The 6,000-nt window shown below is 43.1% G+C and overlaps 1 long non-coding RNA gene across 2 annotated transcripts in view; it reads left to right on the forward strand.

The window, feature by feature from the left end:
* The window catches only part of LOC122186483, a 28,982-nt gene extending 26,847 nt beyond the window's left edge, over positions 1-2,135 (forward strand). For both annotated transcript variants that reach the window (XR_006181136.1, XR_006181137.1), the window contains exon 8: positions 2,008-2,135. This is a non-coding gene — a long non-coding RNA (uncharacterized LOC122186483). The remainder of the gene's footprint in view (positions 1-2,007) is intronic.
* Positions 2,136-6,000: the final 3,865 nt, after the last annotated feature.

The raw sequence follows: 6,000 nt of genomic DNA on the forward strand, positions 1-6,000 counted from the left end.
ATCCACCCCTTCCCAGACCTCATTTAAGGGTTGGCAGTGGTATGAGAGGTATTTTGCTGGAGATCCCTGGGTACCTTGAGGCTTTTGGAAGGTTAGTAGATTCTGTCCTTTTTTTCTGTGTCCATAGCTGCTGTGCAAGTCCTCGTTTGCTGTAGCCTAGGATTTTGTTACTCTGTTGTCGTTGCTGTACTTTCCATGGTGTTACAGTGTCCCATAACAGACCGCAGTGGTATGGAGCTTAAGTTGGTTAAGAAATGAAGCCCTCCTTTCTTAGGCTGCCTCAACAAAATCTGTGCTTGGTGGCTTTAGAAAGCCCTGTGCCAGCCAAGCTAATGGTCCCCTCCTGTGAGAAGCTCAGTTTGTCCTACGTTGGTGTGGATAAAGGAATGCAGCAGGCTGATTCTAGCAAGAATAGCACCACTTCAATTCCCCTCTTGCCTCTAAGTGTGCTTTAGTGCCCAGTGCAAATCTCTCTTGCTCTCATTTTTTTAACTGAAAGGCTGGCGGGTGATACACGGCTTGTTACACGAGTGGCCCAGGCAAAAGAAGCATCATTTTAGGGAATGTGTAATGCAGCTCCTGTCCTCCAGCCTAACTCTGCTGTTTAATCAATAATGAAACAGGATTGGATTTAATGGCTGCTTTCCTGAGCACCAGGCAGCAGTGTGAGCACCTGAGCTTTGCAGGCTGCACTGTTTTTAGGAGAAATGCTCCTCTGCCGAGATGCTTTTGCTGGGTATTCTGCAGTGAATTAATCCAATGGAGACAAACAAAGAGAACAAAACATTGCCAGTAGTTTTTCCTCCTTTCCTGATGGTTGATGCTGGTGTCCCTCTCTTTACCACTCCCACTGGGAAGCACTAAATGCCAAATCACTAAAAGCATTGCTGGTTGCTCTGAGGAACGATTCATCACTCTGGTTTGGTGGCAGCATATTTATCCCCCCGTGAGCCCACCCTACAAGAGCAGAGAGGTAAATTGCTGTCATCTCTTTTTATGGAACATATAATCAGGTGGTAACATGGAGAGTCGACTCGGCTTCAAGCCATTTGGGATGAATTATTCATTCATTTAAAATGTGTTAAAAAGAAAGGGAAATTGCCTTCCTGATGCAGCATCTCTTCCTGGCACTGCTGTGGTTGGGGATTGCTGGAGGAGTCCTGTTCTGATGCTGATCGTGAAGCATGGATTCTGATCATGAAGCCTAAGGAGTCCATGGCTCTCAGAGTAGAATGGCTGAGGTGAATCCTGAAAGAGCTTCAGATGTGGTCATCTCAGCACAGCTGTTTGCCTGTCCTGCAGCAGCAGGGACTCTGTTTTATTTACATTGCCTTCTTACATTCCCAGTGTGGACAGGTGATGGAATGCTTGACTTCTAGCATCCTTGATTTGGATTCCTCAGTTGGAACTGCCTGAAGCTGGCTGTTATTTTTCTCTAATCCATCTGATACATTAAAAATATATATATTGAAGATGGTAACATTTATGAAATAGTTCTGGAGGACATTTTTTACCTTGGAAGAATATCTGGGGCTGCTGAATTGGTGAAGCACCATTACATATCTCCCATGAAATTGGCCTCCCATCAAGGTTTTCTCATTCACCCGAGACCCTTTTCTCAGTATTTCTAGCATTTTTTTGAAAAGCTTGTATTTATTTCTTGTTGCAAAATGGCCTTTAATGAAAAATTTCCTGGAAATTGTTGGTAACTGACAAATGTGGACTTTTCCTGATTCTCTAGTATGACTGTTCTTTGTCTGGCCATCCAAGATAATTACTAGCTTTTTATATTTGACGTTTTTCAGGTTGAAATGGTTTTTTTTGTTGTTGTTTATCAGAGCATTGGAAAAGATTTAACAAAATCCTATGGAAAGTTTTGAAAGAACTAAAAAGCATCTCCTCCATTTCCCATCCCAGTTAATAAAGAAAAAAGAAAATACTCTGATGCAGAAAAATTCTGTTTGCACTTTCTCCAAAGAATTAATTTGATGCTGATTTTTCTTCCAGAGGAATTGCACTGGGAAGGAGAAGTTGCTGTAGAGGTGAAAGGTTCTGCAACTGACTGACTGGAAAAGGAGGAGAACGATGTGCAAAAGAACCTGCAGATATCCCAGCGGATTTCAGGTAGGAGATGGAGCACACAACACATCTTTCTGTAATTGCATGATAATTTTTGTGCTGTGCTGTGGGAAGAAATGCCTGTTGATCCTTACAGCATTCTGTTTTGTCTGGGCAAGAATGCTACAAAGCCTTTATAACATCTAGATATACCTTTGCTTACCTGTCCTTCACACGTCTCCTTGAGGCTCCTCTTCCCATGTTCCTTGGAGCTCAAACACAAACACTGTGACAGAGCTCAGAACTCTGAGTTTGTGTCCATGTAACAACAGCACTGGTAGAATGTCTGAAGGGTCTTTGGCACCCTCAGGAGAGCAGAAAACGGGACCTGGATCCAATAGGAGCACTTAGAAAGGTCTTGCATCTTCCTTGATTCAGTCTTTGGCCATTGTCAGAAAGCCGGAAGTGCCTGATCTTCTTCATTTCCTTTTCACTCATTTATGCTCGCTTTAGACCCAATAAAAACAGCAACCAAATTAAATTACTTTCTGCTGAGCTCTGTCCTGGAGATCCAGGGCAGTTCCCCTTTGCATGCAGGTAAATCAATTTACAAGGCATTCATACGATAATGGTGAATGAAGCACAAGCTTGTTATGTCCATGGAGAAATTAGTTCTTGAATGCTACTGAAAGGAGTGGGGAATTTAAAAATGAGCAAAAAGAAATGAGAAAGGTTATAAACACATTAAGTTGGGCTTCCTTGCCTTAGTGTTTGGAGCTGTCTCAGCTATACTTTGTATTGATTACAAAACTTATTGGAGCTACCTGCTGCTATCAACTGGCTTCCACTTATTGCTTTCTTTACCTGCTGGGCAGTCAATAGTCTCACAGAACTGAAGCCCCAAGTCATCTTAATGTGGAGATCATGAGGATTGTAAAGAAGAAAAAGCTGGTTTCTACTATTGCTGTTTCTTTCAGGAAAGGGAACAACCCATGTGATTGTTATTCAAGCATCCATTATAGTAAAAAGCAGGGGAAAGCAAAAGAGCAGGATGGCTGTGAATGTCAGGAGCCATTCTGCTGTTCTGGAGTCTGTTTGCAACTCTTCTTTAACCTGCAGTAATTCTTCTGTAACCTGTATCTGTGGGCCCTTCAGAATCTTTGTTGTTGAAGGAAATGGTTGCTATTTTCCCTGATTCTTTATACAGATCCATATAAAAGGGGTAAAAAATAAAACGTAGTCTAGGTGCTCTTTGTCAGAATTCAGACCTCCGGAATGAGAGCAGCCCACAGGATTCTGTTGGCGGGTGTCCAACGAAATGAGTGGAAATGAACATCCAAGGTGTCGGAAAGACTTTGAAAATCTCAGCTGAAGTCCTTAAAAGTCCATTTACTTTCTCACTGTTCTGACTTCAGGTCAACTTGGACTCCTGCCTTCACTAACTGCTTTAAAACTGCCTTGAATTTCTCATCTTTTTTATCCTATGGGATTTTTCTTTCTTTACCTTTTTTTTTTTTTCTTTTTCTTTCCTGATGCTTCATAAATCTTTTTTTTTTTTTTTTTTTTTTTTTAAACCTTTTCTTGCACAAAAGCAGCCAGATGGAGATGTAGGGCAGGGGCAACATGAGGGCATTCCCAGTTCAGAAATATGCCCCTGGCGTGCCCTGCAACCAGACAACCTCAGGCTGTTTTCAGTTCTTGCATGCTAAGCAAAACTGGGCTTGATGATATGCTGAAAGAAACCTGAAGTCTGCAGGACACAGCATTGGAAATGTGTCTATTTTGTCTGCATGAGACTCTCAAATGTGATGCCATTTGCTTTGGTCCTAACGTTGCACAGTGACAGGTGTATCAGCTGAGGAATCAATGATTTCAGTGGTATTTACTGTGAACTTAGCATTATTTCATCTTCTATAAACCCTGGAGATCCTAGAGGAGCAAGATGACACAAGATGCTTTGTTTTGTTCAGAAGTCAATTCCTGTCTTCCACTAGTTTTACTTTTAGGGCATCAGCTTTAATTTCCCGTGTCATGACTGTGTTTCAGTGTCATGCAAAGGCACCTGCAGCCTATCTGAAGTCTTCCTCTATACTTTTAGCCAGACAAATTGGTCTTTACTATTTCTCTGATCTTCTATACCAGGAACCAGGGCTCTTGTGCTGCTTTCCTACCCAAGAGATGGCTGCATTTTATTTACATGGACAAAAATAGACTTTCTAATGTAAAAAGCTGAACGTGGCTATATATTGCAAAGAGATAATATTTAACATGCCAAAAAAAGAGACAGTCTTATTCAGGAATGGTAGGAATTTATGTTTTCATCTGCTTGTCTGCAATATAAACATGTTATTTTGATAGTGTACATTTAAATGTTATCTTTCTATTTAAAACTGTGACTAATTCACCCCTAGACTGGGACATCTCACAGTTACTGCTCATTTTCAGATCTTTGCATCCTGGAAAATCCTTGTGACCAAGGAGAATACAGTGGCACATGCATTTGTCTTCTGCCAGTTCATTTGCTTAGAGTGTATATCTCTCAGCTGCCACATTAAAACTCTACTGCCTGTATCAGGTCCTGAAATTACAGTCATGAGCCACATTCCTTTGACCTTCTCTGTATTCTGTTCAGATTTGGAGCTTCTGCCAATTTAGCCAGACAGCCAGAGAGTAAATAAATGCTTCCCACCTGGCAGGTGCGGAAAGGTTAGATTTGCATAAAGTGGCCAGTGTAAATTTCTCCTGTTTGTTGTCACCTCCCCTCCGACTGGGAATTCCAAGGCAGAGATAAATGTCAGCTGGAAATAGCATTTCAGTGTCAGCTCTTAATCTCTTCCCGCTGTTTTCCTGTGGCTGCTTTGTGCTGCTTTTTAACACGTGGATCAGCCAATTGCCTCCTACGTGAGCATCTCATTACTGGGCTTCTCTGTTACTGCTTTGCTTAGTCTTGACTTTCCTCTTATGTTTTCTGTTAGTAAATTAAATTCTTATCAGCTGGTAAGTCACTGTGCTGAAATGGTCGTGCACAACAGTTTGCTACTGATTTAATTCTCCAAAGTAGTTCAGCGTGTCTATTCCTTCCCTTCCTACATGGATTAAGAATCACATAGATTCCCTTTGTCATACAGCAGGTCATGTGTCTGACTTAGAGATCACTTTAAGTCCTCAGGCTGAGAATTCAGTTCGGCAGAGCTCTAAGCTGTTCCTAAGTTCACTGGTCCATGTCACTGGAGTCCAAGAGAATTTAGGAAGTCTGCAGCTTGGGCACTAGCATCTTGGCTATGCTCTTCTGTAAGTGCCCTGGGGTGCATTAAAAAGAGCATGGCCAACAGGTCGAGGGAGGTGATCCTCCCCCTCTACTCTGCCCTGGTGAGGCCTCATCTGGAGCACTGCGTCCAGTTCTGGGCTCCCCAGTACAGAAAAAGACAGGGACCTCTTGGAAAGAGTCCAGCGGAGGGCCACGAAGATGGTGAAGGGCCTGGAGCATTTCTCTTATGAAGAAAGGCTGAGCGAACTGGGTCTGTTCAGCCTTGAGAAAAGGAGACTGAGAGGGGACCTGATCCAGGTCTATAAGTATCTAAGGTGTGGGGGGCAGAATGGTGAGGACGGACTCTTTTCAGCAGTGTGTGGAGACAGGACAAGGGGAAACGGCCCGAGATTGCAGCATAGGAAGCTCTGCACCAATGTGTGCAAGAACAGGTGAGGTGACGGAGCACTGGAACAGGCTGCCCAGGGAGGTGGTGGAGTCTCCTTCTCTGGAGATGTTCAAGACCTGCCTGGATGCCGACCTGTGCGACCTGCTGTAGGGAACCTGCTTTGGCAGGGGGGTTGGACTCGATGAGCTCTGGAGGTCCCTTCCAACCCCTGTGATTCTGCTCAGAAAATGTTGCCTGATGGATATGCCACCACCAAAAAAAAAGAAAGAGAATCAGATTCTCATGA

Source organism: Lagopus leucura, unplaced genomic scaffold, assembly GCF_019238085.1.
Source record: "Lagopus leucura isolate 7727_CA_CO unplaced genomic scaffold, USGS_WTPT01 Super-Scaffold_100037, whole genome shotgun sequence".
Classification (NCBI taxonomy): Eukaryota; Metazoa; Chordata; class Aves; order Galliformes; family Phasianidae; genus Lagopus; species Lagopus leucura.